Genomic DNA, 27,155 nt, shown 5'->3' on the forward strand with positions numbered 1-27,155 from the left:
GCCATACTCCCTGAAAGACATAATGATGGAAATATGTCTGAGTAACTCATATGTCAAGTTTACCATCATACAATACACATATCAGTCTCCCACCACCATATCAGCTCCAACATAATGTTCACACTACGCTACTGGTATATGTCCGGTATGTGTACCATTGGGCCATATATTGTATTGTACAACACCTTCTGCTATGTGGTTATAAACATGCTCCCTGTGGGGACACTAGAGTTGCAGGGCTGTTACAGGGTATTTCACCTGCATACCATTGTCACTGCCACTATGTTTCCCCATATGAACGTGGTAGGCCTGCTATGTGATTGCTACACATCTGCCATTCTGTAGTATTGGGGATATCTATGCATGCTGTTGGACATGTTCTGGGATTGTGTGGACTATTACAGCCCACAAAAGTTCCATGACAGTTACACACCAGTATGTGTAGGGGTTATTTGCCAGCAGGAACACCACTCCAACCTAATGTGCACATGTTACCAGTCCACATCACATCCATGGCCCACCATGGAACCTCATTTTCTACTGTTCCATCACTCCCTTCATGTGAAACCACCTCAGGGGATGGTGCCCCCACCATGGAGCACACACAGACATGTGTCTGTCACCCAGGTAGGTCATGGGTATTGGGCATAGGGAGGTCCACAGTGACATGGAGTATGTGCTACATCATTTGGAGGCATGCAGAACACATGCACACAGTTCAACATGAATGTCCATCCTGCCCAGCACATAGCCCAGGCACCTTTATGTCCATGTAGATGATGTCATGACTGTCCATGGTGGCCACCATGTTCCCTTTGTTCCCATGTGGGGGCTCAATGGCCTCCACATTCCAAATGTAACTACCCGTCCACAGTGTTTAACCACCACATGTGCCATATACCAGCCCTGTATGCTGTCTTGTCACCCAACAATACCTACATACCAATATGTGCCTAATACCCTTCACTAACATATATACCCCACCATCCCATATAATTGCAATGTGCTCCCAACATGGGTTACACACCTCACTCCACACTCCACACTCCATCTTGCAGCGATGTACTGGTGTGTAGGTATGTTGTGTATTGATATGTGATGTTGTCTCACACATATCATGGCAGGGAAAATGTATTGCCATGTATATATATTTTTATATCTACATATATATCTATATATATATATATATATATATATATATATATATATATATATATATATATATATATAGATATATAACTATATATAACTATATATATATATATATATATATATATATATATATATGTGTGTGTCGACATACACACACATGTCTGTATACATATATATATATATATATATATATATATATATATATATATATACATATGTGCATATATATGTGTAGATATCATTTTGTGTTGTTTATATACCTATATAAATGTATAACTGTCTGAGGTTCTGTACACATACACAGCTGTGAATATGTATCACACATATATGTATCTGTATGTGGGGTTCATACGAACATCTGGACTCTCATGTACCCTCTTTATGTCACAGCTGAACTGTTCTGCCTTGCTGCAACACAGTCAGGTGTCACATGTGAACACAGACTAACATTATGGGGGTATATATGGTGACAAACTTTAGATAAGCATATTATACTGCTATAGCAGTGTGGGCATGCTATGCTACACTCTAACATGACTGTCCTGCAGGTGGTGTGGTCTCTTAGACATGTGTCTATCATGGTGGTATTAATACCCCCACCAGCCGTTGGCCACAGTAATGTACAGAGCACAGATATCATGGGTCACATCCTTGCCATTCACTGCTGGTCTGCACATTTGACAGGTATGTCTCACTGCCCACAGGGACTAATACTACTATCCAGTGCAGTTGAGTACAACAGCATTACAGGAACATGTAGTGATGGCACATATACATCCTTTCACAGTATACATCCTATTATTCTATGCCATATACTACATGCCAGTAAATGCATATCTGTTTCACATACCTGTTATGTTGTTTCCACTGTAACACAGCCCTGAGCTTTGTGAACCTTCTTGATGTGTTTTTTTCTTCTCTCTCTCTCTTTCTCTCTCTCCCTCTCTCTCAGTCTCTCCAGTAGAGTGATTGAGCTGGTTTGAATAGATTTCAGCAGCATTGCACATGATCAGGTGGTGGCCTTTGCATCAGTCAGTGTGCACCAGTTGCTAATTTCATGCAGCCTCCTGTGTAGTACTTCAGATAACCACAGTCATGGCAACGCTGTACTATAAATTGCTGCCTTCTGTGGGCATTGTCTCTTCACCTTTACAGTATGGAAGAAATCCTTCCTGTGTGTGGACATCAGTGTTACAGACAGCAGGTAGCAATACCTCTTACAGCAGAACCTGCAGACACAGGCCATATCCACAATTGGGTAAGGTTCCAGACCTAACAACCGCATGAGTAGTGTTGTTGTGTGCAATGTATCTTGCTGTTCTTACAGGGTTTCTGTGTACATGGTACTGTTTCATGGAATGTTGTCTGTCTGCATAGCTCTCAACTGTGGGCCTATCTGTATGATACCAGGGTGATTGGCTGTTTTGTCTGTGCACCACACAGGCATTGTCCCACATATATCTGTGGCATTCTGTCTGTTGAGTGCTATCAGTACATGGCTACATCCATTCGTATTTCAATGTCGTATCCCTGCATATGGGTATGCTGCAACAACTGTAACACCAGCAATTTCCAGGGTGTGTAACAGCAATAATGGAAATATGTCCCTATGTTCCTGCCACTGTCCTCAAAATTCATGCCAGTCTTTGTCCCCCTGTGATACAGGAAGGGTTGTTAGGTAATGGCCTATCATTATTTACCACTAGCATTACTGCTATCATTCCAGTCATGTCATGGACTCCCACACCAACAGTGGGGCCATGTCCATATAAATGGGACAACAGCTGGTGAACACATTTGTGCCCTTGTACATTCCTGAGGTATGTGTGTGGTACACAGTGTTCCTTGCTCTTGTACAGCCTTTTATGGGGGGGTTCTATGCCATTAACCTGGGCTATGGCACCTTTCCAGTGATATAACTGTTAAGACAAGTATCATTCAGTAGGATAGTGAGGTGTTAGGTTAAGCAATGATATGTACAAGATACTGTGACATTAACACAAGTGCTACTTTTCCCCGAGGGCTTGACTACAGGGTGTAATTGGAGTCTGCTGAACTACATCTGTAATTGTTGATTGTTACATATCCTGAAGGCAAATCCTGTTCCTACTGTTGTACTACTTGAAGGCCTTGGCCTAGACAGCATAGTATGGTATATTAACACATTGCTTGCAACTACTGTTTTGTGTGGGTCTTGCATTCATGACTGCTTACATATTTCAAACCTTATGTAGTGTCAGTACTGGCATACATTATTGTATAGTACAGGAATACAGGTTATCTATGTATGCATACCTGTGTGTCGTGTTATGTCTTTTGAATTGTGGGTGGGTGTATGTTTAATGTCAGTATTCTCATTTCTGGGAATGGTTCCCACACTACACATTTCACAGGTGCCAGTTGAGGGGCTTGTGACTGAGGGATATACTTTGCACCCAGTACTTCCACACTACCTCTACATATGTATGGCTACTGATACCTTTAGTGTGTGTATATGTGTATGTACCTATATATATATATATATATATATATATATATATATATATATATATATATATATATATATATATATATATATCTATATATATATATATATTTATCTATAGATATATACATCTGTATATATATATATATATATATATATATATATATATATATATATATATATATACACACACACACATATATATATATATATATATATATATATACACATACACATGAACATATGTATGTATCTATATACAAGTGTTGTTTTATGATTATTTGCGAGTCATACATTACTATATATATCTACATATAGCCATCTGTCTACATTTCCAGATATATCTATCCATATGTCCATGCATGTCCAGCTCATATTATGACCTGTTCCTCATTCACTTGGCAATTGTCATGGATGATCGCAGCATTGAAGTCAGTAACTAGTGGCAACACTTTTGTGTTTCAGACTTCATCTCCTTCTACATATGTGTTCTAATACATATAACTGTGTATCTAGCAACAATTTGGTGTAACAGAGCATTAGTTGACATATATCCCTATTTGTACCCACAGTGTGGCATACTTTGTCCAGACTTCTTGCATTAACAGGTTATTTGGTCTCACAAACTTCACCTTACTTAAGACCTTGGAAAGGTTCACAGCCCCCATGCTAAAGGACAATGCTGTCCAAGCTGCTGAATCCCTTACAAAGGCACTCTGTGAGCACCTGCAAGAATGCATGGATCATGCTATCCCAAGCAAAACCAAGACTCACTCCTCCAAGAAAAGGAAACCAGTCTGGTGGACCCCTGCCATAAACAAGCTATACAATAGAAGGAGGAAACTAGTGCAGAAAAGAGTAAAATCCCAAGAAGGGAAGACATCCCTGATCAGTATCAGCAAGAAACTATGATCCCTCATAAAATCATCCAAAGCTAGCTTCAAAAGAAAAATTGCCAAGGACTCCAAAGATAACCACAAAGCGTTCTTTAGCTATGTCAAGAACCTAAGTGGAAACTCTCAGATCTGCTCTGAGTTAGTGCAGAATGGCACAAAATACACTGAACCAACTGATATTGCCAACATTCTGGCAGACAGGTTTAGTGCAAACTTCACCCCCCCTATCACCCCCTAAAGCCCATAACCATACCAGAAGAATGTAGTGCCCTGGCAATCACTGATACACAGGTTAAAACAGCCCTATCCAAAGCCAAAAATACAGCTTCAATGGGACCAGACAGTGTTCCAGTCTGTGTCTTACACGAGCTCCAAAATGAACAAACCCCTCACCTAAACACACTGTTCAAACTCAGCCTCTCTACAGGCTACGTACCCATAGAGTGGTGCACAGCAACAGTTATCCTGCTCCACAAAGGTGGAGCCACAGTGGACCCTGGGAACTATTGCCCTATAAGCCTGACTAGCCTGGTCTGCAAGGCTATGGAGTGCATCATCATGGAATTCATTAACAAAGACATTGGGAACCTTCAAACATTGGACCCTAAGCAGTTTGGCTTTGTTAAGGGCAGATCATGCCTCCTAAACCTGGTAGATTTCTTTGAGACAGTTACCAAGGCTTTAGACGAGGGAAAGGAGGTCCACACAGCCTACCTAGACCTCGCAAAGGCTTTCAACACCATTCCCCATTCTGGTGTTATAGACAAGCTCACCAGCCTGAGCATAAACTCCTATGTCATGAGACGGGTTTATAAATTGGCTTACGGATAGAACCCACACAGTGAGAGTTGCAGACTCTAGGTCCAACTCTAAACCAGTTACAAGTGGCGTCCCCCAGGGCTCAGTCCTGGGACCCTTCCTGTTCGATATATACTTCTCAGAGGTACAGGCAAGCACAGGAGGACTATGGCTGACCAAGTTCACAGATGACTGCAAACTGGGGGCCATAATTGACTCTCTAGCTGATACAGACATCCTCCAGAAGGGTCTCACTGAGATGGATATCTGGTGTCAAAATCATGGCCTCAAGCTAAATGCCAAAAAGTGCATAGTCATCCCCTTTGGCAAAAACAAAGTACCCATGAACTACCACATGCGTGGTAGTTCCCTAAATACAGAAAATTTAATAAGGGGTCTGGGGACCCAAGTAGATAGTAATCTCTCCTTTGATAATCATATTGCCAAGGTGGTTAGAAAATCCTTCTATGTGGCCCACCTAATCACAAAAGGGTTCGCATCTAGAACAAAAGAGGTTATTGTACTCCTCTACTCATCACTCATCAGGCCCATCATAGAGTATAATGCCCCATTTGGGATGTACCTTACAAGACACCTGCAACAGCTGGAAAGACCACAGAAGTACCTCACCAAGAGGATTACTGGCCTCAAACATATGCCCTATGCAGCCCGACTGAAGAAACTCCAGCTGTACTCGGTTGCATACCGCTTACTCAGAGGTGATCTCTGCCTGACATACAAGGCCATGTCCAACCCAGAATTGATGGACATACTCCACATAAAAAACCCCAAGAGCCACAAGCTCTAGGGATCTAAACCTCACCACAACGATAAATAGGATGTGCTGGAGGGATAGATTCCTGTCCCAGAGACTCCCCATGCTTTGGAACAGGATTCCAATCTACATTAGGCAAAGCCCCTCACTGACACTCTTCAAGAGAAACTTTGATGAGTGGATGGGAAACAGAAAATATACCCCGGGGATCACTGCAGTGGCTCTGCTGGACAGAGGCACAGGGAACTAATGGCTCTGCTGGACTGAGGCACAGGGAACTAACCTAGGGGGCGGCAAAAGCCAATTCATTCTGGCTAGGCTTATAGATGCCCTCGGGCAGATAGCCTAGTACTTACCTATGAACCTATAATAATACATTACCTGTACTGCTGACTGATTGTGCTGCAGGGTATATTTGTGAAAACTTCAGATTATGTATATGTGCCATGGTTTAATGGCAAATCACTTTGTGTATTGAGTGCAGGCTCCTGGGTGCGAATCTTGGAGAGGCAGTTTATTTTGTTGCTGAGCAGAACAAGGGACATTGGCTACAGAGTGATCAAGGGACTCTTAAGCATCTGTAAGCAAGGTTGCATGGGTTGGCGCTGAGCTAAGCAATGCCTACACAGGTTAAGCAATTCAACAGGTAACTGAGTATAAGAAACTGTAACCAGACTTTATCAGTGCTTACCCCCGCGCAAACACACTTAAACACACTTACTACTGCTTATTTGTGCTTAAACCTGCTTACTATTGCCTAAATACATTATGACACTGACACTTCACATGTGCATTTCATGCAGTACTCCAGTTTAAATTTAAATGTTATTTAGGTTTTATGGAAAAAAGATGTACAAATATGTTCATATACAGCTTTCACATGGAAAATGATGTGTGCTACAGTGGGAATCGAACCGGGAATGCCTGTTCGTTAGGCGGGTGCTCTAACCACTACACTATTGCTGTGCTGCTTCATTTGCATGTATACCCATGGATCCTCGTTCCCCAAAAACCTCCCCAAACACCCACGTCAGTCATCCATTCTCCAGTTGGAAACACGGTGTATCCACACCACTACACATTGGCCACTCCCTACTCCTCTGGCCCCATCCCATGGGTTGACTCAATCCAAGTATCCTTAGACATCCCAACCTTTTAGTCCACAAACATTGATGACATGAGTGACCACTTGGACACTATTCCCAATGTTTGGGTTGTCCTACCTGGGACACACATGCCTTTATTTCAAGGTTAGACTGTATACTTCATTACTTCGTTACTCCAGTTAACAAGACACTAAAATAAATTGATAACTAAGACTATATGATAACACACATGTTATACTTGTAAACCAATGATGTATGAGTTTGATAACATTAGATTACAAATAGGACCGGTTTAGTGATTGATGTTGATGTAGCCAGCAAATCACAGGAATGATTCAAATATTTCATAATGGGACCATCCTCACATTTTATTCTTTTGAGAACAGCACTAACTTCGAAACTGAATACACAACTCTGAATTATTGCAGATTCATCCCTTCCCTCTATCTTCTCGTAACTCTAATACTATAGTACTGCAATATACAATGGAAACAAAACAACAGCTTATTTTGCTTTGGAGGTTTATATCCCAGCAGAATCGCGGAAATGTTGCAAAGACATGAATATATATATATATATATATATATATATATATATATATATATATATGTATACATATATATATCTATAGATGACAACCATTTCATGACAGTCTAAGTAAGGCCTGCACTGTTACAAAGGCCATGCATTTGGTATGAAATTGAGTCAGGATATATAAGCCACAGTGCAGAGAAGGGGGTCACCGTCTTTTCTGTACTGGACTATGAATAAATGTTTATTTAACATCTGTTAACCGAGTATGCAGACTGTTCCAACAAGTCAGAACTCCATTCAGTCATGACTTGAGCCTTAGAGGCCAAACAACACAACTAAACATATACAAGAATCATACCTCTTGACCTCTTAATGTAAGACGTCCAGCCAAAGCCTAATATAATTGGGGGGGGGGTCAAAGATTGGGACATACTGGGATCAATTCAATAGCTCTGCTTGACAGAGGCCCAGTAAATTGACCACAGTAATGTACAGGCATGAGCCGACACACCTTGCCTACGCTTATAAATGCCCTTCAGCCGATAGCCTAGTACCTACCTATGAACCTATTACATGTATGGTTATGCACAATCTATTATTCTATCTACTGTCGAGGTTTGTAGGGGCACTTTCATGTTATTTATGTCTGCAAAAGGAATGAATGTGGTACAGGGAATGTACTTCTACATATAGATGTATGTATGTGTGTATGCATATATATGTATAACAAGCTCGCTGACCTCCACAAGGCGGTCCAATTAGAACCGAGCCATCCAACCCTGACACGCCTGGATCCATATTTCATACCCATGGTTCCTCCACCCCACCAGAGTTCCACATACACACAAACCATCCATTCTCCAGTTGCTATCCCAGCCATAACACACCTCCACACATTGCCCTCTTCCCAGCACTAGGGGCCCTACATGTATGTTGTCGCCACCCATGTATCATCAGGCTCTCTAAACCTTTTAGTCCTTGAACATACCTGCCCTGGCTTGTGTACTGGTCGAAAGTCCAAACAACCTGCACTTTTTGGGTAGACCCACCAGGGACTACCCTGTAATTGTTTGTAAGGTAGACTTAACAGGTGGACAATGTTACTCCCACTGGTAGTATCCTGCCTGTGGTTTGAGAAGCAATGATTTGCTCACCCCTGCCCAGCTTGATATGACATAAGATGACAGCACAAAATAATACAGGTGTTGCTGTTGTTTTCCTTCTCATTCTTTTTGTATACTTTACTGTCACAACGTTCATTCTCCATATATATATATATATATATATATATATATGTGTGTGTGTGTGTGTGTGTGTGTGTGTGTGTGTGTGTGTGTGTGTGTGTGTGTGTGTATATATATATATATATATATATATATATATATATATATATATATAATATCTGTACATATACATACACATACATCTACATAATTATATACATTTCCTATACTGTTGGATGCCTGTGCCGTATGATGTGTTTGTGATCACAGCAGCTGAATGTGTATCCGCCATGGCTTAGTGGAACTCATGTCAACTACAATGTGCAGGGTCAGGGGTTTGCAACCTGGCAGTGCAGATTATTTTGTTGATAGCCACAACAACAGCTGTTGGCTACAGGGTGACTAAGGCACTGTAGAACATTTGTAGGCGGGTATGTGCTTGTTTGTGTGAAGCACAGCATTACTAACCTCTGGTTGTGGCATCTTGCACTCAGTTAGCCTCTACATTGCTTCACCAGTGTAGTACTCGTATACCGGCGGCCAAACAGGCTTATACCCGCTTGCTCCCGCATACACATGTGCAACGTTGTGCATTTTGTTCACATCTGTCAACCGGGACAGTAGGACTGTATGCTTGTCCATTGTCAGTGGTGGCCTGGGGTATAGAGCTCTACATTGACCCCAGCTACGTATCCCAATTAATACCGGGGTGTTCACATTCATAAAGGGTAACAGACATAACATAGCTACGTCCCCCATTATTCATGCTTAGTTTACGTTGAACTGTCGGTATTATCCATGCTTAGGTCAGGTTTACATGTCAGGTATGACTGTTGACAAATGTTGGTTTAAGGTGAGGTAGGATTCCTGTTTCACAGGTCTGGGTAGGTTACATGCAGGAATTTGAGGTAGGAGTAGTTATTCCATAACTGTGTGGTACAGTAGAGGTGAATAGCTAGGGAGTAGGCAGGTAGGTAGTGGGGGTGACATTGTAACTGTATAGTAGCCCGTAGGTATAATTGGATGGGGGGGCAATAGGGAAGGTATGTCGGATGTTGGGATTTGTATGTGAGGCAGGACAAGTGGCATCAGTATCACTAGTTGATGTAGCGGTATAGAGTGTGAGGTGGGGGGGTGGTTTGCAAGGTGGTGAGCCTGTGCTAATTCAGGTGTGCTTGTGGTGTTCCTTCATGTGTTAGTTACATGTGTCCTGTGGGACAACTGTGATACTCCATGGGGTTGGGGTTCCAGATACTGGCAATATAGTGGGGGAAGAGGGTGTCACCTATGTACACCTGTAGACATTAATAGAAATGGAACAGGGGCTGATAGGAATGTGGTGTGCATGGGGCACAAAGGGGGTTGTTAGTAGGGGGATTATCCAGGGATGTGCAGGATGGTTGCAGGGAAGGTCCACAGCTGGCCATGTTGTTTACGACAACAGCTGCGCATATGCACTGCATTTGGTGTTTGCGTCAGACACTCACACCTGTGGGTGGGTTCAGGACTACAGTAATACCTAGTGATGCCTATTACATCGGCTTACATGCCTACAGTGGGGTGTTGCGACCATGTGTTCATAGGTGTTGTGTAGTGGGTTATGCAACAACACAGATGGTTATACCGCACTTAGCCATGTAAACTGGACTGTGCTGCGGTGGGACCCATATCAGGAATGGCTGCCCATTAGGCGGAAGCATGCCTGTCGACTGTACAGAATCCACAGCCTGTCCAGAGTTTGCTTCATACTATTGGTGTGTTCCTCTTACAATCTGCACCTGTCTGGCAAATACCTGGGAACTGACACCATTAAATACAGACAAGTAATCGGGTTTAGGACCCCACATCCTTCAGCCGAGTCATGCTAATGCATAACCTATTATTCTGTCAGCTTTCTAAAGTTGTAAGGGGAATATGTGCTTTCTGTATCTATTTGTTCCCCCAATGGTTTAGGTTCTGTCCAGTGGTTTTGCTGTTAGGGGTTGAGAGGTATGGGCATAAGCTCTTCCCAATTCGCAATATTACTTACATCCCCGGGGCGGTCCTAATATATCTGCGCCAGCCAACACCTGCACACCTAGGCCCATAATTGCATACCCATAGTTCCCATACCTGCCCCTCCTCTACAGCACTCATCCTTACTGTGGGTGCATTAACCACCCCACTACACACTGCCCACTCTCCACTTGTCAGGACCCATGTTGTACATTGTGTCGACCCATGGGTCATCAGGCTTGCACAGCCTACTGGTCCGTGTACATATACAGTCTGGTTGGATGAATCATTACAGGGACTGACTCCAATGATCATTAATTTTTGGGGAGTCCCACAAGGGACATTGATGTCTTTGTTTCAAGATTAGACTTGGCAGGTCTCTCCCACTGGTAGTATCCTGCCTGTGTTCCGGGAAGCAGTGGTGTGTTTACATGTATCATGTGTTTGTATGCTTCACCTGTCTAGGTGGGGATGGTTGATGCTACGTGTTACACGTTTGTTGATTAGACCCCTCACCCCTATTTGCACGGCCTGTGAACATATGTAATTTGTGACTGCTGTATCATATTCTAGCTATTTACACACACACACACACACACACACACACACACACACACACACATATATATATATATATATATATATATATATATATATATATATATATATATACATACACAGATGTATCTGTATATGTATGCATACATGTATATATTTATATATTGCTTTCTATATATATCTAACAACATATGGGTGTATGGGTGTTTGCATATGTATATATCTATATGTGGGTATGTATATGTATTCTGTCTCTGTATGTATACATTTGTACTACGGAGAGGGAGAGGTATATCTCCATGTAGCTATGGGTAGATATACACACATTCCTCTACATATATACATCTACATCTGGTTATTCCATTCTTTTCCATGTAGATTAGACTTTGCTGCAGTGGGACTCGTAGCGGGTGTGGCTGCTCGTTGGGCGATGCCTCTACCCAATGAGCACTTTTGCTCACATCCCTGGGGCTGTCCGTACAGACCCACATCAGCCAACACCTGCACACCTAGACCTATAACTAGCTACCCATAGTTCCCCCACCCGCACCTCTTCTACAGCACCCCTCCTTACTCTAGGTGCAGGTCTGGTCTGAACACACCACTACACGCTGCCCACTCTCCACTTCACGGGACCCATGTCGCACGTTGTCTCAACCCATGAGTCATCAGGCTTTCCCACACTTGTATTCTGGGTATGTACACACCCCAGCCAAAATGGTCGGTGCATCGGCTTCCTTTGGTTTTATGTCAATTTTTGAGACGTCCTGCAAGGGGCGCTCCTGTATGTGTTTCAAGATTAGATTTCATGGGTGCACTCTGTCCCCCCCACCCCCGGTTGTATCCTGCCTGTGGTCTGGGGAGCAGTGGACTATTTACATTGTTTGTGGGTTTGTGTGTATGTTTCCTCTGTCTGGCGGGGGGGGGGGGTTATGCTATATGTTACATGTTTCTTGCTTGGGCACCTCACTTCCATTGGCATAGCCTGTGAACATATGTCATTCTTGTGTGCTGTTCCCTACCATAGCTGTATATCTGTGTATATCTACGCACACACACACACACACACATATATATATATATATATATATATATATATATATATATATATAAATATACAGATATATATATATATATATATATATATATATATATATATATATATATATATATGTCTGCATACAGATATATATATATATATATATATATATATATATATATATATATATATATATATATATATATATATATATATCTATATATATATATATATATATATATATATATATAAAACACAAGAAAAATACACCACCGTTGAATCTGGTAAATGCAACTGTCCCAATATGTAATAAATAAAGCACTCAGAAATATGAGGGATGTTGCGAAGCGAGCTTAAACAGTCTCAGAAATTAACCTGTCACAAAATGCAAGCGATCCACAAATGTTAAGACTCCACAGATTTATTGTTCCAGAAACAAACTTTGGATAAGCGCTTTCACTACAAATAGCTTCATCAGATCCTTTTCATTGTTGTGAAAGCGCTTATCCAAAGTTTGTTTCTGGAACAATAATTCTGTGGAGTCTTAACATTTGTGGATCACTTGCATTTTGTGACAGGTTCATTTCTGAGACTGTTTAAGCTCGCTTCGCAACATCCCTCATATTTCTGAGTGCTATATATATATATATATATATATATATATATATATATATATATATATCTATCTGCATACACATATATATATATATTGCTATATATATATATATATATATATATATATATATATATATATATATATATATATATATATATATATATATATATATATATATATATATATATAAAAATAAATAAATAAATCCATGTGGGTATATGGGATGTATGGCCTTAATCTTGCTTATCTATTGCTATGATGGCTTAGTGGGTAACTACTGTGATTATAGTCGTAGTAGTGTACAGGGTCCTGGGTTTGAGCCTTGGTGAGGCAGTTTATTTTGTTGCTGGGCAGAACTTGGGCCGTTGGATCCAGAGTGATTGAGGCACTTTAAAGCAGTTGTAAGCGGCTTTGCACGGGTTTGCGTGATGGTAAGCACTGCTAGCCTCCGGGTACAGTTTCTTACACTCATTAGCTTCTACTTTGCTTACTCTGTGTGGGCATTGCTTACCCCCGTGCAAGCGCACTTGGACACACTTACCGCTGCTTATTTGTGCTTAGACCTGCATACATGTGCCTTATTCATTATGACACTAACACTTCACATGTACATTTCATGCAGTACTCCAGTTCACATTTAATTGTTATTCTGTAGGTTATATGGCAAAACTATTTAAAATTATGTTCATATACAGATTTCCCATGGAAAATGATTTGTGCTGTGGTGGGACTCGATCCGGGAATGCTTGTTCGTTAGGCGGATGCTCTAACCACTCCACTATTGCTGTGCTGCTTCATTTGCATATATATTCCTTGTTATCCTCTTCTGCCTTTTCAGCTGCTTTAACCGTAGCTAGGCGATGGGCAAACCCACCCACCTATGGTTAGCTGTACTCTGAGTTTTAAAACACATCAATAATAGGGATTATTCATTTTATTTGACTGTACTGTTGCTGTTGAACACATGGGGACTGTTGGTGGAGATATGCAGACACTTGTGAGCTGTCTCACTCATTTATTTACACATTCTTCTGTTCTACTTTACAGGGGAGTGTTTATTCTGTGAGCTCTACTCTCAGACATGCCCCCTGCACTTGTCCACGCTCTGTGTAGCATTTGGAGTTCAGGCAGCGTGCCTTCATTAATACGCATGGCGCGCTGCCATCCTCCTCTTCAACTGCCGCTTCTGTGCAGGCTAGATTAGTCCCGCCCGGAAGATTAGAAAATCCGGGGGATTGTATATCTTTTCCTGTTCTGAAGTACAGATGCTACCTAAACTTTACATAGGATTTTTGTAAGACAGACAGTAGCTTTAACTCTGTTTGACCTGAAGGTTTCATTTGAATGCATTTGTTGCAGTTTTCTGCTTATAGCAGGTCTATAGTTTTCAGTTGTTTTCTATTAGGTGAAGCTGAATCGATAGTCTCTTTAGGAGGAGCATAAGTAAGATGATACATGGATTTTAAAAGTGACCTACATTTTACAGCTGAAATAATTCAAGGCTATAAAGATGTAATCATCATAACAGCGAATCTTCTGGAACATGGGCCAAGACTCATTAAGTTGTTTGATAGGCTAAGACATAAAAACTTGAAACTGAATAAAACCAAATATCAAATTGATATGACTATTCCATAGTACACTGACAAATCACCTCTAATGTTCCTTGGTATGGTACATGATCATTTTAAGTTCTTTCTAGACTGCTCAGATAGAACAGTACCATTCAGGAAGCTGTGAAGTACTGTTCAGTTTTGTTTCACGTGCTGACCAGAAGCTTTGAAATGCTAAAAAAGCTGCTCACAATGACTCCTGCTCTAAAGTGATATGACGATTTATAACTAGTAATTCTTCAAGTAGATATTAACCTTTATGAGCTTGGTATACTACTATTATAGGAAGGTAGGCCCAACGGATATGGATCACGGACTTTGACAGAGGCACAGACAAGATATGTTCAAACATAGAAATGAATGGCTTTGGTTGCCAGAAATATCATGATTATATTTAAAGCAGGTCATTTAATATATACTGTGGGCATAATCTATTACAAGGCACTTCCCCTTTCAAAGCTTCAAGAGATAGCAGGGAATGTTTTTGAGTTTATAAAAACATAACCTGTAAGTTTTGAACAAATCTTGCAAACTGATACACTTAGATGAAAGACTTAGCAGACATCCTTGTCCAGTTGTGAATATTTGCTAGAGAAAAAATTGAAAGTCTAATGGTTTATTTCATAACTGCCTATATCAATTAAGAAGCTTGGCAAGTTGAAAACTTGTGCCAGAAAGGAAAGCAAAATTCAGTTTTCAGGAGGCATGGTCACAGATGGGTTGTCTAGATTAAATCAGTGAAGAACATCCAGACATCAAAAATATTCTTCATTTTTTGGATGTTTTTTCATGTATTTAAGGTTTGATGTTCAAGGGAGATAAAAATTACAATTTCTATTCAGCTTTATGGTGCAATACTTCATAAAATTCATAAATTAGGTTTGGTAACAAACCAGTTTGTCCAGGGACATATTCAAGAAGTGTTAAGTAAAAAGGGTAATAGGATTAAGAGGTTAGGGAAAGAAAGCTAGTTTTTGGGGGGGGGGGGTTCAAGGTTTACATGGGAAGTAGGATGAGTGGGAGGAAATGAGGTAAATGTAGGGAGGGGCTTAATGGGATTTATACAAGTGTAACTGGGTAAGGAATCACATTTTTGCATGAATTGCTAAGGCAAGCTTACTTCTGAGACAGCCTGTAGATATTTTGGAGAACAGGTAGGCCTCGGGTAGGAATGGGATGTGGTGGTACTGGCTGAGTGAATTATATATATATGCTTGACTGGTTATAGTAGGGTATGGGTTGGTTGTAGAGTTTTAGTTATTTGTTTAATTGAGGGGTATTTGAGGGAGTCACGGCTTGTATGAGGCATCATGTTGATAATGGCCCAGGCTCTATTTTGTTGGGTGTTCAGTGCTTTGTAGTTGGGCTGTGTGTAGCATATCTTCGTACGGGGTTTTATTTGTTGTTGTTGAATGGCCAATTTGGGTTGGTGTGACGTTGGTAGGGGATAACTGTCAGTCACATTGGTGGTTGTGGTGCAGTAATATGTTTGCCTATGGAGGGGATGTTTTTTTTCTAGTATACAGAAGCATTTCTGGGGCGGTATGACATTGGTAGGTGATAATCATCAGTGACATTGGTGGTCGTGGTGCAGTAATATGTTCATTTGCGGTGGGGATATTTTTTTTCCAGTCTGCAGAAGCATTTCTGGGGAGGTGACATGCCTAGGAGTGATGGCCATAGTGCGACCTCTCAATCTAGTAGCCGGCTTTCTGTTGTACAGATTTCTCAGAATGTTCAAGAATTTGTGGTTTTCTGGCATTACTGGGATGATCTGAGAATTGCAATCACTGCATAATGAAATACATTTGACTTTCAGACCTAAGTATTTAAAAAAAAAAAAAAAAGGTAAATTAACACAACCCCATACTCTAGCCCGGTACTCAGCGCAAGACTAATGGCATTGTGTTGGCAGTTTTGTGTGGGTTTGTTGGTGTTTTAAGTGTTTCGTGGTCATGCCTCCTTTTGCAGGCTGTGTGGAGCTGGTGTTTGTGCTCAACTTTGGAGTTAGACGCATGCAAAATGGCAGCGAGCATTGCATGGTTACGGTATGGTAGATCTGAAATGCTGGCATTTCAATTGAAATTTACAGTAACACAAAACCTTTTATTCTAGTATCAGAGCACACAATCTGCCCTACGTTTGGTTTCCATTGGTGGTGTGCACTGGGTAAAAGTAGCAGTTTCTGGGGCTTTTCACAATCTGGAAAGCTCTGCAAGTAACAGTTCTGTGCTGCCCATGCTCACCTGCAACCAGAGCCATTTAAATGTTGAATTGGGGTCCAGATTGAGTCTGTCCCTTTCTTCAGTACAGAAGTTCATAGAATGTGTGAGATGCTTTCCAAAGAGTTTACTGGGCTTTTAAAGCTGTAGTAGTACACGTTAAATTCAGCATGGTAGGAGATGGGAGCTGACAGTGGTGGCTTACTTGCAGGAATATTTATATATAAAAAAAACAAAACAAAAAGGGATTAATAGTATGCAAAGCTCTTCCACTGTTTTTCTTCCAAGTAACAGCATAAGCTCATTTAAGGTCAAGAAATTAAGGTTTTGCAGCTGGCGCAGATCTAAGTGGAGAAAACTGGCTAAACCACTAACGAGATTAGTAAGGTTATTGGCACCTTAGGCAGTAGGCTTCCCCATTCTTGTCTTGGCAGCTTTGTCAGAAAATTTTGTGGAGTTCTTTCGTGGCGTGCTGAGACAATGCACAGATGTATACTCCCAGTTTGCTGGGGCGGAACATGTTATTCTGCCAATGTTTTTATTAAGTAGTAGGGACCTCAGTCTCCTCATTGTCTATGGCTTTGTCCGGAGTTTTGAGTCATACCTCTCAACTGTCCAGATTTTTGGAGAATGTCCAGATTTTCAGCTCATATTTTTGGTCTGTTCCCCATAAATGTGTAGTTTTCTGGCAAATCACTGGGAGGATCTGAGGATTGAAGACACTAAATAATGACATACCTTTGAGTTTCAGGCATCAAATCCTTCAGATAATGCATGTTGAAATAAACCTTGTTACTCTAGCAATTTTCTAAGTTTATAAGTGTAATATTTAAAATATGTCCCTGTTTTTGGGCCTTTGTTCCTCCGTTTTGTTGGGCTTTGTCCAGACTTCTTCTAAGAGGTTCAGAGGTATGTTTTGAGCCTTTGTCTCCACATGTTTAGGATTTTTTTTTTTTTGTTGTTCTTTCATAGTTGGTCTGGTTTTTAAGGTAGTTTTCTGACAAATTAGTGGCAAATCATTGAAGACTGAAGGTACATAGTAATGACAAATATTTTGTCTAGCTTTATTATGGTGAGAGGTATGTGTTGCCTCATGTTTTGGTACATTTTCTAAAAACTGTGGTTTTTGGGAAGTACTGGGAAGTCATTGAGGGTTGACGTCAGATAACAGTGATGGACATTTGACTGCAGACTGCATATTCATTGAAGATTCATGCTACTGTGGGACCTGCTATGCTCTCAATTCTCTATGTTTGTAAGAGCAATGTTTGAAGGTTGTCCCTTTTTCCCCATTGTTCCTCCTAGTTTGGTGGCTTTGTCCAGATTTATTGCTGTAGGAGGTTGAGAGATGAGATTGCGTATATTTTTATGGCTATTTGTAGTAAGCAGACCTGGCTACTGTCATGGGGTTGCAGAATGGGCAGATTTTCTCTCATACTTTACATCTGTCCTTCATCAAACTTTGGAGGGTTTCTCGATTTTGAGTCCCTAGACCTGACAGGGAGCTTAATGCAGATTTTTAGGGGTTGGCATGGTGGTACTGCTTTTGCCTCACAGTTAAGGGGTTTGATTGACATCTTTGACTAGGGGCCATTTGGGGGTTGCAGCAATACTTTCTAAATTGTCCCTGCAGGGTAGTATAGAAGGACGTTTGTAGTTAATCACATTTAACCTGTGATGGTAGCAAGCTGCAAAGCTTTGTTAGAAACCTATTCTCTGCCTTATACCATATATCCTTACCCCGCTGCTACTATTTGGAAGCAGGGGTGTTGGAGGAATGTGAAATCATTTCGCTGTCGAATTCATATGGGTGATATATTTATTAGTGCACATAAACTTTTATTGAAAACCCGAGCACAAGGGAGATGCATCTGTAGGAAAGAATCAGTTTCATAGATGGATAAGTTATCTTGTTTTTGAATTTCTCTCAGAGCCCAGAGAGACTGTGAGTTACAATAAGGAAGCAATGGCTGCAGGCATAAGCAAGACTGCTGTTTGTATTGTGAGAAACAGTAGGTTGGAACTTGAGTGAGAAGAAAGAAGAGGAGTTAAAACTGGTATAGACTTTCGGGATGGTTTCCAGATGGAAACTTTAGGTGCGTAGCTTTAAATTTTCAGCTGGATGTTATCTGTAGAAGGGGCCATTAAGTAAATAATATGATGCTGTTCTGTTTACTATTGATATCAACTAAATTATTCTCACTGAATGTGAGACACTCTTTTAAGGGAACCTGGAGGAACATGAACTTTTAAGATCCCAAATGACGAACGTTCCTCAAAAATTAAGTATACTTTGAAGGTATGGGTATGTTATGGATGTATTTTACTCTGCGTTTTGTTTTTTTAAGTATTTTGGGTTTCATTGCTGTTACACATGCTGTTGTTGCTGCTGGTAGAACCGGGCAGCACATGGGAGGAATTGCCAAGGCCACACTGTTTACCGGATACATATCTATTTTTATTTAAACTTTTAATGTTGGTAGGAATGATTTTGTGGTGATATTCTTGTAGTGCTTGCCGACAGAGATGCTGTTAAGGCTGTTGCTACTAAATAAGCTAACTTGGCCCATATAGTATGGTATTTGATTTTGTAAAGAAATCATGAGGTGCCCCAGTGACTTTGATATTTAAGTTAAACTTCATCTGTAGGGTGTAGTCATTGCATACTCGAACTGGGAGCTCACTTTATGTTAGGTGTTGGAATTGATGTAAGTTAAATGCATAGGTTCAGTTACTGCTGTTGTGTTATAACATCAACTTTTTAGGGGATGCAAGGGAGTGTAGTGGTTGCACAGCTGATGAACAAAGTAAGCTTTTGGCTGCACCTAATGTTATCAGCAAGAATTTTGGCTTTGTGGGCGCAGAGGGTTTACAACTTTCTTTTCTTTTGCAGGTGGAGAAGTGTGGAGATTGCTGCTGGAGTGATGCACAATGAGTTTTGCAGACAGGGAAGTGCAGAGTGGTCTTCAGCCAGTGGTCTGAAGGAAGTGGACTTGGAAGGTGATGGATTCTGCTGGGGTGGATGTTCCGGCTGTTGCAGTGGTGCACAATGAGGTCACAGGTGAACCTAGCTTATTAGGGTTCATTAAGGCACGTCAGAGCCGGTATGGATGCAGATAGGTTACTCGATAGTCTATGTTAATTTGAGAACTTAGCTCTACTGTTCTCCATTGTATTTGGCAGCATTGGGCTGACAGAAGGGTTTGACAGAGCACTGCAAGATATGTGTGTATGTTGGGGATGTGTGAGGACATGAGCTACACTGTGTAAGCAGAAGTTTGAAGGTTCTGGGATTGCTAGTGAGTGCAGGCCATGGTTTGTGTGATTTACCAGATGTGAAAAAAAAATTGTGGGGTGAAATTTTGGGGATGGGGTGGATTAGGAATGTCATGGAGCTTTTTGGGTTCCTCAATTTTGCATATTTTGGGGGAAGATTTTTTTTCTCTTGTTGGTCTGCAGGATGAAAGTCATTTGGAGGAGGGATGAACAAGATGGAAGGACGTATGTTACTGTTTGGAGTTAGTTTCAGTTTGTCTGGTGTTGAAGGTTTAGTAGCAGACGTTGTGGGGAGAACGGCTAATTTTCTTTGGGACACTAGAGCAGTGGTATAAGTCTCGGTGCTGTCAGTTGAAGTGTGCCAGGTGGTCTTGGAATGATCAGTTGGGGTACAGGGTTTTGGGGCAGGTTTTGATAGGAAGGTGTATGTAAAGGCATTGCAAGATTTGTTAAGTTGTGCTTAGGCTTGGGAACAAGGTAAGGCAGTTCAGCTAGTCATGGTGGACTTACCTCCAATTAGTATGGTTGCACAGGTGATAAAGTATGTGGCATTACTAAATCATGGGCAGTGGTTCATATGTTTGAAGGATTGAGGTAGGGTGATAAAGTGAAGACTGACAGACTATGGCTATTGATAAGTTGTTTTTTATTGACAAGATATGTTTTGTTGTGCGGGTTGGTGTTGGTAAATGGAGGTTCATTGGGTTACAGTCTTGGAGGGTATTGGATTTATGGAGTACTGAATTAATTGAGAGGGTGGTGCTTTGGTCAGCAAATGCTAGGTTGGTCATCTAATGTTTTTGCTTTATATTAGGTAGTGGGTACATTGGTTGAATTACTATTAAATCGACCTGTTGGAAAGGAAATCTCATTTTGTTCATTATTATATCCTTTGGGCAGTAAAAGGATGCTGTAGTTAGGCAGGATGGCATGCATTTGGGCTTGCTTTGTTTTGGATGGCCTTGGGCTTTTTAGTGTTTTGTTGGTACATTTAGCAGGTAATGACTTGGTAATAATTACAAAGCTGCTGTTGGTAGTTATGATAAGTGAGGCTATGTTGATTTACAGAGACGTTACAAGTGCATGAGTATTGCTCTGGTGATGGAGAGGGATCATTGGTTTAATTTCAGCTGCCTAGACAACTGGTTGCTTTGGGTATTTATATGATAGTGCTTTGGGATATTGATGATAGGGATCCAGTTTGGTTCAGAGAGAATGGAGTACATCAAATGATGTTTGGCTTCAACCTTTTTAACGTATGGTTAGGTTTGTTTTGGAAGGTTAAGAGGAAGGCCTACGATAAGGTTTATGGATGTGGTGAGAGAGGACATGCAGGTGGTTGGTGTGATAGAGCAAGATGCAGAGGACAGGAAGAAAAGGAAACAGATGATCCACTGTGGTGACCCCTAATGGGAACAGCTGAAAGAAAAATAAGTTGGAAGTTCTGGTATGATGGAGAGGGAACAGCCTGGTCAGGCTTGTGGGCGGAGGAGAGGGGCAGACTTCTCCCTCTTCTGTTCCCCCTCTGGTGTTGGATTTTTCTTTCAAGGAGCTGGGAAATGAAAATGAGCAGTTGGATGCTGCTTGATAAGTAAAAGTAAGTGAGTGGATGTAAAGACACTGCTTATTTGGTTGGATGTTTAGTTCAGTAAGTGAGAAATGAAAGTGAGCAATGGGACACTGCGTTATAAGTTAAATAAGCGAGTGAGGGCAAGCATGCTGCTTATTTGGTCAGGGTGAGTGAGGTCACGCTGCCCTAGTTAACAGTTATGTGGATGTTTATGCAGTGGTTAATAAACTGGTCAAAGTTATGTTTATGGAAGTTTAATAAAGGTCATCAAATGTCATTTGGTGTGATGTGTGTTTATTGAAGAGGACCAGGACAAATAAGGTTTGGTAACAAACCAATTTTTCCAGGGACATCTTCAAGGGGGGAGGTAGGTAAAAATGTTAATGGGATTAAGAGGGTAGGGGAAGAAAGCTAGATGAGGGGGGTGGAAGGGTTAAATGGGAAGTAGGATGATTGGTAGGGAAATGAGGTAAGAGTAGGGAGGGGCTTAATGGGTTTTATGCAAGTGTAACTGGGTAAGGAATCACATTTTTGTGTAAACTTGCTACTCGCTCTCCCTCCCTGTTTTATGGGAACATTGGGGGTTGGGTGGTTATTTTATAAGTTTGGGTAGGCAGAGAAGAGGACAGGCTTGTGCTTGTCCATCTTCTGTTTCCCCCTCTGATGTTGGATGTTCATTTCAAGGAGTTGGGAAATGAAAGTGAGCAGTTGGACACTGCTTGGTAAGTAAGAGTAAGTGAGTGCAGGTAAGGATGCTGATAATTTGGTCAGGGTGAGTGAGGTCATGCTGCCCTAGTTAACAGTTATATGGATGTTTATGCTGTGATTAATAAATTGGTCAAAGTTATGTTTATGGAAGTTTAAAAAAGGTCATCAAATGTCATTTGGTGTGATGTGTGTTTATTGAAGGGGACCGGGACAAATCACATTTAGCTATTACAAAGTGTAAAGAAACAGTTGGTAATATTCTTTATTGGTTGAAAATGAATGAATACACAGCATGAGTGGTATTCCATAGTCACAGAGTCTGTATATGTGTGCAAAGGAAATTGGTGAAGAGAGTCACTGCACCTTTATGTAAATATGTTCAGTGCCAGTTAACAGGCAGAGATGGTTAACATTACCTGTCATGGGTGGTATGAGGCTGGGCTGCCCCTGGGATACCTGGACCTCTGAAAAATGGAACATAAAAGGAAGATAAAACAAACGAGAGGGAAAGAGAGACAGAGAGAGAGAGACAGCAAGAGACAAAATGTGGCTAAGAGGGACTTACAAGCTGCTTTTGCAGTATTCTATTGACAGTGCATATTAAAAATTTCTTGGGCAAACTTACTTAATGAATTTATGCTAAGAAATTTACATTCTTCATTAGTGCTGCCAAATTATATCGCTATTGCCTCAGGTGAAAGGTTTATATTTGAAGCAAGTTTCATAGAGAAAATAACAGAATATTTACACAGAGAAAGCAGGATAAGTGTTTTCATTTCTTAAAATGATTTTAAATTCATTTTATCAGTCTGTATTTGCTTTGGCTAAGGCCTTTAAGCCTATATTAGTAACTCCAGTACATTGTTGCACTGCATTTTGCTGCTTAAGTGGTCTAACTGTTGGCATTAAGCCCTAGTTTCATTCTTAGGTGCTGAGTGTACGTCAGGCTAGTTCAGGACTAGTATTTGCATTAAGGCAAGTCCAGGCCAGTCATCTCAGAGCTAAACGTCTAATTGTTTTTACTTCCCACCCATCCTGTTGTTTGTAGTTGTGTTCTTGAACCCAGTGTATCTGTTGTTGCCTGCCCCTTATGATAATTTGACAACATAATCCTCTCCCTCTCCCTGCTTATTGGCTGTTGACAATAACCACATAAGTATAATTTTGCAAAGTCTCCTCCTTAAAATACTCACCATGCTAAAATACATTTGATAAAATAGTTTAATATTGAGTGTACTGATACTGCTTGCACTGATTTTGGTATTAAATTAGTGAGTTTTTTTACTATAATTAGTTTACTGGTTCTTGCTGGTGGTAAAAGAAAGCTTCCAGGTTAGTTGTTTTGTATTGCACTTTTAAAATATTCAATACACCAAATATTATCGTAAAACTGAATTCCAAGCAATTAATTATCCCTGGCCCAGAGTCATTCCTGTTGGTATTATGGATCAGCAATTCCTACAAGTTCTGTAGCCAGCCTGATTGAGATAGGTATCTTCAGATAATATAAGAACTGTCTCATGCTGTTTGATGATCATCTATTACTTAGACAACATATTACTGTGTGTGAGAGATATACATATATAATATCTTTGGAGTGAAAAAGCTCACACACAGTAAACTCAGACACCAAAATTGCCAGCAATGCATCATATACCACACTTCTACAAGGCCATCACAATACACAAAATCCATCCTAAGCTGAGGTTCTAAAGATTAACTTTGCCTAAACCTCCTAGACCTCCAAAACACAAAAAAGCATAAAGCACACTCAGCAAGTTAAGTCTACCTCCTCACATAACACAAGGAGTCCCAAAGTCACAGTTGCTGAGCCCATAAGGCAGGCATCGACCCAACCAAACATTCTTGTTATAGGTGACTCCATTGTAAGGCATTCAGATGTGCCTCTTACCAGGCTGAATAAGGGAAGAGTGACAGTTAGTTGCTTGTCTGGTGCCAGGATTCTTAAGATCACTCATGTACTCAAGTTCTTGTACAACAAGTACTAGTATGACTCTGTCATAGTCCATGCTGGTGTTAATGACTTGAGGTGCACCTCCCTCAAATGTATGAATAGAGACATGATGGAGCTCTCAGACTATGCATCCAAGGCAGGTATTACAGCCTAGCATTGAGCAGTGTTCTACCTTCACCAAGAATGGTGCTGCAATATGAGAAAAAAATAATTTGCTTAGTTTTTGGTGTCATTCAAAACGGGTCCAATATCTGTCAGTCTGGGAGGATATGACTGACAAGCCATGCTGCTTCACAGGGATGGCCTGCATCTCTTCCCTCTCAAGTTTTGATTATTGGCAAGGACATAGTTCAGTCCCATAGTTTTTTTTTAATTTATTTTACATCTGTTTACCGGGAAAGTCTGACTTGGAGCAAAGCCAATTTTCAGCGGAGGCCCAAGAAGTAATGCTCCAGATGCATGCCTTTGAATTGTGGGAGAAAACCAGAGCACCCAGAGGAAATCCACATGAACACAGAGAGGACATGCAGACCCCACACAAAAGACACTCTAGCCAAGAATTGAACCATAGAACCTCTTGCTGTGAGGTGACAATGCTACCACTGCACCACTGCGCCATCCAATTGCCTTTTTAAGGCAACCTGATAAACCTACCAGCATAAGAAAAAAAGCAAAGAAAAATATGAAGGTGTTACTGATCGATGCCAGGAGCCTAAAAAGAAACTTAATTTCCTACAAACCCTTCTCACACTGGAGGATGTTCATAGGTTCATAGGTTCATAGGTTCATACTAGGCTATCTGCCCTAGGGCATTTATAAGCCTAGCCAGAGTGTGTTTGGCTTTCGCCACCCATTTTAAATTAATTTTGCTATGCCTTTTTTTGAGGTTAGTATACTGTGCCTCTGTCTAACAGTGACACAGAAGTGATAGCCGGGGTAAACCTACGATCTCCCATCCACTCATCAAGATTCCTCTTGAAGATAGTCAATGTGGGACTCTGCCTAACCTGGACTGGGATTTTATTCCAGAGTGAAGGGAGCCTCTGGGTTATGAATCTGTCCCTCCAGCATGTCCTATTTATTTCAGTGCTGAGGTTCAAGTCTCTCGGCGCATAGCTCGATGGGATTTGGATTTTCTGAGGTGCAGCATGTCCATTAATTCCGGGTTGGACATGGCTTTATACGTCAGGCACAGATCGCCTCTGAGCAGGTGGTATGCCACTGAGTAGAGCTGGAGTTTCTTTAACCGGGCAGCATATGGCATCTGTTTGAGCCCTTTGATCCTCTTGGTGAGGTACTTTTGGGGTCTTTCCAGTTGCTGCAGGTGTCTGGTAAGGTACATCCCAAATGGGGCATTGTACTCAATTATGGGCCTGATGAGGGATGAGTAAAGAGGTACGATGACCTCCCCTGATCTAGATGTGAATCCCTTCATGATTAGGTGGGCTATATAAAATGTTTTTCTAACCACTTTGGCCACATGGTTGTCAAATGAGAGATTGCTATCAACTTGGGTCCCCAGGTCCCTAATGACTTCTTCTGTACTTAATGGATTACCACCTATGTGGTAATTTGTGGGCACTTTGTTTTTGCCAAAGGGGATGACTATACACTTTTTGGCGTTTAGCTTGAGGCCATGGCTCTGGCACCAGTTGTCTGTTTCTATGAGGCCCTTTTGGAGGATGCTTGTGTCGGCTGGAGAGTTGATTATGGCGCCCAGTTTGCAGTCATCTGCAGTCAGCCACAGTCCTTCCGTGTTGGCCTGTACCGCCGAGAAATATATACCGAACAAGAGAGGTCCCAGGACTGAGCCTTGTGGGATGCCACTTGTAACTGGTTTGGAGTCTGACATGGCTCCAGCAATTCTAACCATGTGGGTTCTGTCCTTGAGCCAGTTTGCAACCCATCTAGTGACATAGGGGTTTATATTTAAGCTGGTGAGCTTATCTATAATGCCCGAGTGGGGTATTGTATCAAAGGCTTTTGCGAGGTCCAGGTAGGCTGTGTGGACCACCTTCCCCTCGTCAATGGCCTTGGTGACTGTTTCAAAGAAATTGACCAGGTTTAAGAGGCAGGATCTGCCCTTAACAAAGCCAAACTGGGTAGGATCCAGTGTCTGTAGGTCCCCAATATCTTTATTTATGAGGTCCATGATGATCCTTTCCATAGCTTTGCAGACCAAGCTAGTCAGGCTTATGGGGCGATAGTTTCCAGGATCCGTTGAGGCACCACCTTTGTGGAGAGGGACCACTGTTGCTGTACGCCACTCTTTGGGTACATATCCTGTAGTAAGGCTAAGATTGAACAGTAGTTTTATGTTTGGGTTTAGCTCTTCTTGGAGTTCATGTAGGACGCAGCCGGGACACCATCTGGTCCCATTGATGCTGTGTTTTTGCTTTGTAGAGGGCGGCTCTTACCTGAGCATCTGAGATGTCAGGGGGGCAGCACTCTGTTGGGATAGATATTTGCCCTTTTGGTGGGGAGGGGGGGAGAAGTTTGCACTGAACCTGTCAGCTAGGATGTTGGCAATGTCTGTGGGCTCAGTGTATTTTTTGTCATTTTGGACTAATTATGAGCATATCTGGGAATTCCCACCTAGGTTCCTAACATAACT

The sequence above is a fragment of the Protopterus annectens genome, chromosome 1.part1, assembly GCF_019279795.1.
Source record: "Protopterus annectens isolate FY-2018-M chromosome 1.part1, PAN1.0, whole genome shotgun sequence".
NCBI lineage: Eukaryota > Metazoa > Chordata > Ceratodontiformes > Protopteridae > Protopterus > Protopterus annectens.